We start from the raw sequence: 11,002 nt of genomic DNA on the forward strand, positions 1-11,002 counted from the left end.
TGAAGGCAGACTCTTAACGACTGAGCCACCCAGGCTCCCCGCCCCCTCAAACTGCCTTGGGTTTTATCTGATGCTTTAAATCCCTCTCTAGTGTCCAGGTTCCCAAACATCACTCGCTGACTGCACTCATCTTACTCCAGCTGTCTCTCCACCACTTCTGCTCCTTGGCCTGTAATCACCGTCACCGTCACACCTGCCTGTGCCCTCCACCCACCAAGGGCCCCCACGAGTCTGTGCATCCCAGCTGTAGCCACAGCTTCTGCCTCTAGTCCCGCCTCTAGGCAGCCTGGGTCCCAAAGTCCACTATTTGGGTCATTCTCTTGCCAGTCACCTCCACGTCCTTCTCCTCTCACCTTTCCCTCCCAACCAATGCTGTAAAACCTCAGTGCTGCTTAATGTGACCCTTCCGCACTCCTTGTCAGGACTTTAGAGCTCTTGGAGAAAAAGCTGTACCTGTGATGACTGATGCCACTATAAATTCAGTATCTCTAACCTAAGCTAGAACGCTCTCCATTTCAGATATTTAAAATCTCTTCAAGTGATTTCTGTCCTTTCTTTTCCTCCTCTTCATTTCTTTTTAAATACAGATTTTATGTAGGTATCTATGCTTACAATTGAAACTGTGGCAGTTAAAAATTCACAAGCTTGCCCGTGAGCTTTTTATATATAACCAGAAAAAGTTTTGGCCTTCGCTTCCACATTGTTCTGCTGTGCTTTATCCAAATGTATCTTTAGGAACCAGCTGCTGTCCTGATTCACACGAATTCGCTCACCCACAATTTTACTTGGAAGACCCAAGTCTTGAAGAATTGCATCATGGAACATTTTGTCTTTTCTTTTTTCTTTTTATGTCTTTTACATATGAGGTAGAATTCTTCCCTGAGCAATAGTGACAACGTGCTTCCCACTTAACGCTTCTCCAATTCATGTACTAGCTGCATTTGGATCTTCTGGAAAGATTTCACATGAGGAATGGAAACAGGATTGTAACATCTCTCTGACCACTACTAACTTTAATTTTCTTGGCTGCTGGGATAGTTAGCTCTCTTAGCTGAACTCTGGAATTTACTTCCAAGTCCAGGAGAATCTGAGAAATTCCAGACACAACTCATCTGGCTTTTTGCCAAGGCTTCAAAATCACTGGACTTGAATTAAACGTGAACTTCTGGCTGAGCACTCTGGGAAGAGGTCGAAGTCTTAGGAGAACTCAGTCTCTCTCACTGATAGAGGGAAGAATCACTCGGGAATACCCTGCAGTCCCCTCAACTTGCAAAGCTTTGTCTTGAATTCATACTTTGGTATTTGCCATGTCCTCTCCCTAAACTGCTCTTTTCTTCTACTTTCATTTCCTCTCTTCTGAGCCTTTCTCCTGATGAATCCTATTTTTATGTAAAGTAACAAGCTCTTTTTCCCCTGAACTCACATTTCCATTTCATGTCCACCAGGCAAGTTATCTAAATTTAATGTTTTATGTTCAAAAAACTTTTATTGATCACTCTCTCACACTTATTTGCAAACAGTAAGTAAATAAGTAAATAAATAAATAGTATTTAATGTACCTTAAAAAATAATTTCATAGGTTCTAAGTGACCATAGGTTATAAGTGTTAAAAAGTTTTTCTGGACCGAGTTATCATTATAATTATCCATTATAGTATACAACTGGTCAAAATGATATAAATACTGTTACATTTTGATAAATATTTCAAATGGAAAAAGTAAAATTTATTGGAACTAATTTCTTAACGACATAAAAGGGCTCTTGCTTTTAACTTTAAATTCATGCAGCTAGTTATGAATATTAATCATGTCTAGAATGAAGCAGAATTCACCAAAAATTCTTTCCGGTTTTAAAGATTAAGCATGATAAATCTTGTTCTTGTATATATGGAGATTTGAATGGAAAGACTTTTGTTAAACAAGTGTCTTTCAGCTCTTTGACTTCCTTATGAATTATACGCAAATAAACAATAACAACAACAACAACACACACACACACACACACACACACACACACACACACACACACAGTGACCTGGCATGTCTGAGGCAGGATACAAGGGCCTCAAGCCCTATCCTTTCCCATATTTGACAAAGGTTTGGATGTGTATTGGGTTTTTTGTTGTTGTTGTTGTTTATTTTGTTCTGATATTAAGGTAACCAAAATAAAGAAGATACAGTTTTATACAAAAAAATTATCTTTAATATTCTATATGCCATGGATTCAGTTAGCCCTCCTTCAATTTTGTTGAAAGCAACCATTGAAAACATCTGATTTGTTAAAGGATTTCTTAGTCAACAGAATCTTTCACTTTCTTGGGCCAGAAACCATCATTTTGAATTGTTCCTTTGTTTGATGTCCTAGACGTAGGTTCTGCTACCTGAAGGTGATATGCCCTAGTAAGCCTTTTTTAGAGACTGGCTGCTGAGAGGAGGTAGGCAGAAGAGGAAAACCAGGGAGGAAGATCAGTTTCAGAGCAGATGACATATAAGCTGCTGAGAGTCTAGAAGTTGTTATCTCAAACACTCTCTGAACCATTATACCCTTAGGAAGAACATCAACCCAGAGAAGGGAGAGAATCCTAGTAGAAAGACTGTTGTTGTCCATATACCCTAGTCTGCCTCCATAGTTCCCTTTGTCAATCTATTATGATAAACAATCATTTATCATAATTACTTTATGTTTGCGTCTTCACCAAAAGTTACATTCCTTAAGGAAAGTGCCCGTGTTTTTCGCTTCACTTTGCCAAGTATGGCACATAGGAAGTGTTTAATTAATGTTTTTAGGATGAATGTAATGAAAGAGTGAATAAAAAAAATTACCAAGAAACTAACCTACTTGGTTTACTTCCTGCTTTGTGCCTTCCTTAAATAAAAATTCCTTCTGGATAAAAAATCTTATTAATTGTCTAACTTCATTATAAATTAGTTACTTCTTTACTTGCTGAGAGCAGCTGGTGAGCTTAAAACAAAGACAAAGGAGACAATGGGACCTATATGGGGGAAACCGTGCAAAGAGGAAGATGAAAGATATAGCAAATGTTATACTTGGGCCTTAAACACACCCTGTAGTTGGGGGAAGTCTAATGGCTAAGGGATTATTAGCACTTTAGGGTAATGGAGTCAGAGAAACAGGAAACCTTGAATTCAGTATTTCTGAGGTGTGGCAGAAAGATAGGAAGCCCCAATGAAAAGGTTAAAAAAAAAAAAAAAGATACTTATGCACAAATTGAAGGCAGCTTCATATCTGAAACTGCAAATTCACTGCAGTAAAATCCATCCCTTTCCCTGCCTGAGTTTATTCTTTTCAAGGTGAGTTTATTCTCATATAGCTCCAAGGCTGATCTCGGGCTGATAAGGTCTTGGTTGGATTTCCATTCCAGGAGAATGGAGTAGAGGACCTTGTAAAATTAACGTTCCTCTGCTGCTCTGAAGATAAGTGCTTGGCTGACCCCAGAAGTGCAAAGCTGACTATAAAGTTCACCTTCTTTCCATATCCCAATGTTGAAAGAAGGCTGAAATGGTGAATAATTCATCTGGCTGTGATAAGCAATGTGGCCTTGTTGGTAAGGGCTTTGTGATACTATCACCATCCATTCTCTGCATGGAAACCTATCAAAGGGTCTTACTTTATGTCTATTCCACTTAGAAAGTAAACAAAAGAAACTAACAGAAGTCAAAGTGCAAAGGTTCAATGAGAGTTACTTGGGTCATTTTTTAAAGTCTGATATTATTTCATTTGGAATATTTATTATATCTCACATGCAAGTCTCTCTGTATGGAATTTCCTTATTTCCATCAGTTAGGGAGTCAGTTAAAATACCATGATTTATTGTGGGTAGGGAAACCTACCATCAGGAAGCCTTTCCACACAGGTACATTGACCTTCAGTATACAAGAAATTTTGAAATTTCAGTTTCCAAAATTTCTTCAATCTCGTTTGTAGGAGTCCCCCCTTTTCTTTCAGGAGTATATGTGCCCTTGTTCCTATCATCATTAAGAAACTTAGAGCAATTTATCAGAAAATTAAAAACTATAACTAATCAAAATATCTATCCTCCCCCCTACCCACAAGCAACATATTTGGACCAAAGGGAATCAGGAAAGACTAGGTACATCCAGGGGAGTGAATTTAGTTGTTATTGCAATAAATGAAAGATAGCCTAGAAACTGATATATGAGTTACCTCTTCAAAAACCATTTATATTTAACAGGAATTAAAGCCATAGATTAAACTAAGAAAAGAATTCTGATATTTAAATTTCCGCATTTAAATAGGAACATTATTTGTGTTTTAGAAGGATTTTATAGTGAACATAAAAATAATCAATACATTTTTACTATCAGTTGATAAAGCTGGACTTTCTGGATCATTCATCCATTCACATGACAGGTATTATGAGCCCAGTTTGTGCAAAGCACCATGAGAATAAAGATAAATAAGACATGTTCCCTGTCCATAGGTCAGGGGCACAAGCAAGGGATTGAAATTAAAAAATATGGTGGTGTAATGTGGTGGTGTACAAAGATAATTGAGGAATACTGGGATATTTAGACCAACCTGGATATGCCAAGAAAAGCTTTACTAAAGTTGTTACATATAAATGTGTATAAGTAATAGGTAGGTAGAAATGCATTCCAAACAAAAATAACATTCTGTTTTAAGACAATGAGGAGCAATATATTATAGGAAGTACGCATTTCATCTTTGTAGATGTGCAAAGTTGAAAAAAGAAGTCAGGTTAGTCAGGTAGGTGGAATATATGACTAATATGCTGTACACATAATTGAATTTTAATTTGTAGGTAACAGGAAGCCGTGGGGACCATGTGCAGAAATGTGGCCTGGGTACTCACCCCCATCCCTTTCAGGTAATCCTTGCTCTATATAATGAGTATTTATAGGGTTTCCCTTCCTTTAGCCTTTCTGTGTCCTTTCTGGGCTCATCTCAGAATTTACCAAGGAAGTCCTTGGAATGTATACAAATGTATTCATTTTGTATTTGAATAAGCCCACCAGTATGATTGTGTGGAACACACAGGATTCCTTGAGTTCATGATAGAACTTTATAGATACAAAAAGAGTTCTTATGGATATTTAAGAAATGGAGCAAAAATAATTTTTCTAAGTAGGAAAACAGTCACAAAGAAGAGAATGGAAATGCACCAAATTTAAGCCTGGTTATTTCATAGTTTTGAAAAACATAATTATAGATAATAACTTTTCTGATTTTTGTGTTCTTCCTGAATCAGAGTCCCTCTCTTAGTTAATATATTTTAATAAAAGTCTATAAATATTTAGAAACATTGACCAAAATTCTTAAAGGATAACTTACAGCTATGCCATTCTGAATCCATTTGGTGCTCTTAAAAAGATTTCTTGTCCATCTCCTGGCTTGCGTCTACAAGTCTTTCCCGTCTATGTGAACTCACCTTTGAATGTTTCTATCTTGTTTTTGCCACTCATAAGTACCATTCCTCTGACTTCTACCTGGTCTTAACTGTCGCCCTATCTTCCCTGCTATCCCACCATTATTGTTCATTTCCACCTCTGAGTCTCTTCCTTTCTATCTACCCCATAGTGTGAATCCTTCTTTCCTTGAAAGCCATTAAGAGTTAATCATTTCAGAGGTACAGGCATCTAATTTAAATCTTAAGGTGTCTGGAAATATCCCAATAATTATAATCTCATCTTTTTTAGTGGTTTAGAAAAGTATTGCTTTATGATTCCCTGACTGGAATGCTTATATCACTAAGAACAGGTTATAGAAAACAACAACAACAACTCAAACTGACTTAAACAATAAAGAGGATTTATGGTCCCCTACATATAAAGGCCATAAGGCTGGCTTCAGAATTTGTTTGATTCAGTAGCTAAAGATGCCAAGGAGCCAGTTTCTTCTAGTCCTGTTGGTCTGTCTTCTGTAATGTCAGGTTCATTTCCATAATGGCGGACTGGCTGTAGTCATTTCAAACTTTTGTATCTCTACACCAAACTGTCTAGCAGAGGGCATGACTAGCTTTGAAACACAATTGGTCTTTTGCTAGAGCCATAGATCTTGTCTCATCAGAGTACTTGAGTCCAAAGATCTTTGTCTCCCAAGCAAAAGGTTTCAAAGTCCTGCCCATCTCTGAGGCCCTTACTTTAAGAGCATCTGTATCATGCACGGCCTTTGCTGTTAGGTAATTCACAATGACAGATTCAACGGAGAGATGCTGGTAAGTTGTTCTTGCCCTCAGGCTGCATCTTCTAAGGAGTTCATCTGTCATCTTTGTAGTCATAGAATACCAATAGGAAATGCTTGGAAAGGTCTTTGTATTAAGCTTGGATGGTGCCATATTATGTTAGGTCATTTACGGCCTGACTTCTTTTTTTTTTTTTTTTAAAGATTTTTTTATTTATTTGACAGAGAGAGACACAGTGAGAGAGGGAACACAAGCAGGGGGAGTGGGAGAGGGAGAAGCAGGCTTCCCGCCGAGCGGGGAGCCCGATGCGGGGCTCGATCCCAGGACCCTGGGATCATGACTTGAGCCGAAGGCAGACGCTTAACAACTGAGCCACCCAGGCGCCCCGGGCCTGACTTCTTTACGCAGATCTTAGCTGGAAGAAGAGAATTGGGCTTTTCTAGTCCTTCTGGACATCAGATGTGTAGACTTTGAGCCATTTGGTTCAGTCTGCAGGCAGAGAAGTTTGCTGATCATTTCCTACTCACCACATTGATGATGGAGGGGGTTCCCCTCCCTAAATAGTAAGATGGCAGAACACATGACAGTAGACAGATGAAATTGACAGTAGTTTATTAGTCACATATGCCCACAGTTTGGGAGAGGAGGACACTGCCTGCCACGCAAGGCCACACAGGGGTTGCAATTGAGAGCAGAGAGAATCATAAGGGTCTGTGGGAGGCAGGCTTTGTAATAACAAGAGGGTGAGGTGCCCCCTGGTACCCTAGCCCTGGGAGGATGTGATGGGCTTCACTGGATAATTTTGAGGGCTGGCAGGGAGGTGAAACCCATTAGACTGAGGACTGTGTGGGGTGCAGCTGGCCCACCTGAGAGTGCAAGTAGCTTAGTGGGAAGCCTTTCCCACTGAGTGGGGGGCATATCTGACTAGGGCAGGGGAGCTCATATTTAGGCCTTAGGGACCCTGCTAGGATCAAAGATGTCAAGGCAGCTTTTGAAATTTTAGATCTTACAATACAAGAGGTTTTCTGTTAACAATGATGTATTTTCCTTTTTTACTGCTTTCAACAGGGCCAGTATCCGGCTAAGCTTGTACCTTTGTTTCTTTCTGAAGCTAGCAAGTATTCCAATATACTGCTTCTTTTTCCTAGGCTAGGGCTGTGCTTGATAAATACATGGTCTAACTTTCAATATACAAAAGTTGAGGTTCAAATACCATTTTACTATGAAATAATAAGTATTTCAAATTTTCCAGCCTGGAATATTGAGGCCTTCTCTCTCCTATACCATATATTCTGTGGTTAGCAGGTTTGATGTTTTGGGGCTGGAAATTTGCAATATTTTATATTTTACGTTTAAAAAAAATTTTTTAAAAGACTTTATTTCTTTATTTTAGAGAGACAGAGAGAGAGAAAGAGTGAGAGAGAGAGAGAGAATGGGGGAGGAGCAGAGGGAGAGGGACAAGCAGACTCCTGCTGAGTGCAGAGCTGATGGGGGGTGGAAAATGGGGGGCTTGATCCCATGACCCTGAGATCACGACCTGAGCTGAAATCAAGAGTCAGACACTTAACCAACTGAGACACCCAGGCACCCCTCAAACTGTTACTTTTTTTTTTTTTTTTTATTGAGCTTCTTGGTTTCAAGGAACAGAAATCAACTCTAACAAATTTATGCAGAAAAGATACGAGTAACTTATAGAATCAAAGGGAATGCTGGAAAACCAGGTTCACAAAAGTTGGCAAAAACTAAGGTAGTCTAGACAGTAACACTGTAGGCATGTAATGGCACAGGAAGAGTTTTGATCTTGATCCTGTTGGACTCCCCATGCCGCCAGTGCAGTGACAGGCCCACTAATAATGGGACTTGTGCTAAACTCTCAACTCTGCTGTTGTCACCAGACTCCTGAAGCCATCATTGTAAAAATTTTCCAGTTGTCAAAGCCTTTTCTCTTGGGATTTATTGGTGCATGTGCAAAGAGAATAAACCCTAAGTGTGTAGCTCAATGAATTTTTTCAAATATATTTGCCTTGTAACTAGGACTCGTATCAAGATGAAGATTCTCAGCACATTAGAAACCTCCTTCAATACTCACTCTTTCTTCATTATGATTTTGCTTTCCATTTTTATTGCCCTAGATTAGCTTTTGTTTTTCCTGTTCTTGAACTTCATATAAACGAGATCATACGTATGCACTCTTCTGTGTTTGGCTTATTTTTACTAATATTATTTTTGAGATTTGAACATGTTGTATGTATCATTTGTTAGTCATTTTTTCCTTGCTTTATATTATTTCATTATATTAATACATCCCACGATATTCATTCTTCTATTGATGCCCCTTTGTTCTGCTACCCCAGTTTCTGTTTTTAATTATTCTGAATGGAACTGCTATGGACTTTATTTACATGTCTTTTGGCATGCATTTACACTTATTTCTGTTGAGTATATAGCTTGAAGTAAATTTCTGGATCACGGGTTATACAGATGTTTAGTGCTATTGATAACTACCAATAGTTTTCAAAAATTATTGTACCGATTTGTACCTATCGGTCTGTATGAGTGCTCCGGGTGCTCTAGATCCTTTTCAAAACTTGATATTGTCAGATTTTTTTTTTTTTAATAACCATTGTGTTAAGTGTGTACTAGTATCTCGTTTTAGTTTTAATTTGCATTTCTCTGATGGGTTATGATGTGTAACACTTTTTCATATACTTTTGTAAAATTTTTATTTGTGTCTGTTGCCTAATTTCATTGCATTGTCTTTCTTCTTTTGATTCACAGGAGTTTTAAAACACATTTTGTATAGTAGTCTTTTGACAGATATAGGCAGTACAAGTGTCTTCTCCTATTGTGCATTTTTAATCTCTTAAGAATTTTTTTAATCACTAGACATTTTTAAATTTAGTGTGGTTCAACTTATCAACTTTATTCTTGTGTTGGGTTCTTTGGTGTAAAGCTTAAAAAAATGAATTTGCTTACCACAAGGTCAGGAAGATATTATCCAATATTACTGTATTGTTTTTATTATCTTTTAGCTTGCTATCAGTGATCTATTTGGAATTTAGTTTTGTAAAGGCTGTAAGCAAGGGGATCTAGGTTGATTGTTTTCATATGCAGATATCCAGTTGATCCTGTAATATTTGTAGAAATAAACAAGCAAAGACTATTCAGAGGTTGCTATAGCAAGTGAGTGAGTCAGCCACCTCACTTACATTTGGCAGGGACTCAAAGGCAGGCAGAAGAGAGGCAAAGCTTTATAGTGGAAAAAGGGGAAGGACTGAAGCCTTGATTAGAAGTTATCAGTATGGAGAAGCTGGAGACAAGAAAACAAGAAATGGTGATCAGTTAGAAGAGCATATCTGGCTTTCTCCAGTTGTTCCTAAGTTGGAAGCAGAGGCCAACTTTGGGAAGCTGTCAGTTATTGATCAAGTTCTGGCCATTTTGGGCCCATTACCGCAGGGTTGTGGTTTGACTTCCTGGACATTTTGCTGCAGAGGGTGGTTTAATTTCCAGGCTGGTTGCTTTTTAGGTTGTGGGTTAGAGTTCTATTTTTATATATAGTTTGATCATTGTTCAGTTTGCATATTCAATCTCTTATATTTTTTAAAATGTCATCCAATTCTCTGCATTCCAGTAGCATCTATAAAATAAATTAAGTGACTCTATGCATGTGCTTCTGGAGTCTTTACTGTGTTCCATTAGGCTATGTGATTCTCTTTGAACTAATACCAGACTACCTTAATAATTCTTGATATCTGGTTAGTGAACATTCTCCAGCTTTTTTCCCCTCAAGATTGTCTTTTGTATTCTTGATATTTTGCATTTTCACATGAAATTTAGAAATTGTTTGTTGATTTTCCCGGAAACAACCTGCTGGAAACATGAACAGCATGGCTTTAATTAAAGCTCAATTATGAGACACAATATTTTTACAATATTGAGTCTACCAGTCCAATATGGTATATCCTTCCTATCATTCAGTTCTTCACTTATTTTCTTAGTAATGGTTTATTTTTATTCCTAGGTACTTGATGATTTTGGTGTACTGTAAATACTATCTTAAAAATATGTTCTTTCCTAATTGCTCAATTTACTCATTACATCTAATAGTTTATCTGTAGGATAGATAGATAGATGATAGATAGATAGATAGATAGATACCTGCTTATCTTCTCAGGTACTGGTTAGGTGTGATAAAATCCTTATGTTTGTGTTGCATTTGTCTGTTCTCCTTTTAGTTCTGTAAATTTTCTGCTTTTGATATTCTGAAGTGGGCTTCTGCTTCTCCTCAAGATGTAGGAAGCTTTAAAAAAAATCACTCCTATCCTAATAATGAATAAAATCCAGATAAACTACAAAATTATATTTTTTCTGAAGCTCATCAGAGTCGTGAGGTGGCACATAACCTAATAATATAAAATATTAAGAGAAAGAAGTCTCTCCACATATAGGTGGGACGTATGATCTATCCCACTTAACGGCACAGTATGAGGGAGGGAGGGCTCCTTGCAGGCTACAAAACAAGCAGATAAGAATCAGCTAAAAAGTTAAAGAACTTTTAGTGGCCAAGTATGGCTTAGCAAGTCAGTGTTAAGTATTGCTGGGGGTGCCTGAACAAAAGAAAATCCACAATCACTTGCAAGATCTTTCCCAGGGGTTCCCACCATAGGCTCAGGAGCAAGCCTGGTGCAGAGCCCAGTATTGAGTTAAGTCCCAACGGTGGTGCAGGAACTAGTGGTGGTGCTGAGGAGAGGGACATGAAATATCTGCGGGCTTCCAGACCTTGCTTTCCCGGGAGGGGAAGCTTCAGGCCCACCCATA

The 11,002-nt window shown here is 38.1% G+C and overlaps 1 pseudogene; it reads right to left on the bottom strand.

Annotated features, from left to right (window-relative positions):
- Positions 1–629: 629 nt before the first annotated feature.
- LOC118519676 (small ribosomal subunit protein eS7 pseudogene) lies at positions 630–6,268 on the bottom strand (annotated as a pseudogene).
- Positions 6,269–11,002: the final 4,734 nt, after the last annotated feature.

This window comes from Halichoerus grypus, chromosome 13 (assembly GCF_964656455.1).
Source record: "Halichoerus grypus chromosome 13, mHalGry1.hap1.1, whole genome shotgun sequence".
Taxonomy (NCBI): domain Eukaryota; kingdom Metazoa; phylum Chordata; class Mammalia; order Carnivora; family Phocidae; genus Halichoerus; species Halichoerus grypus.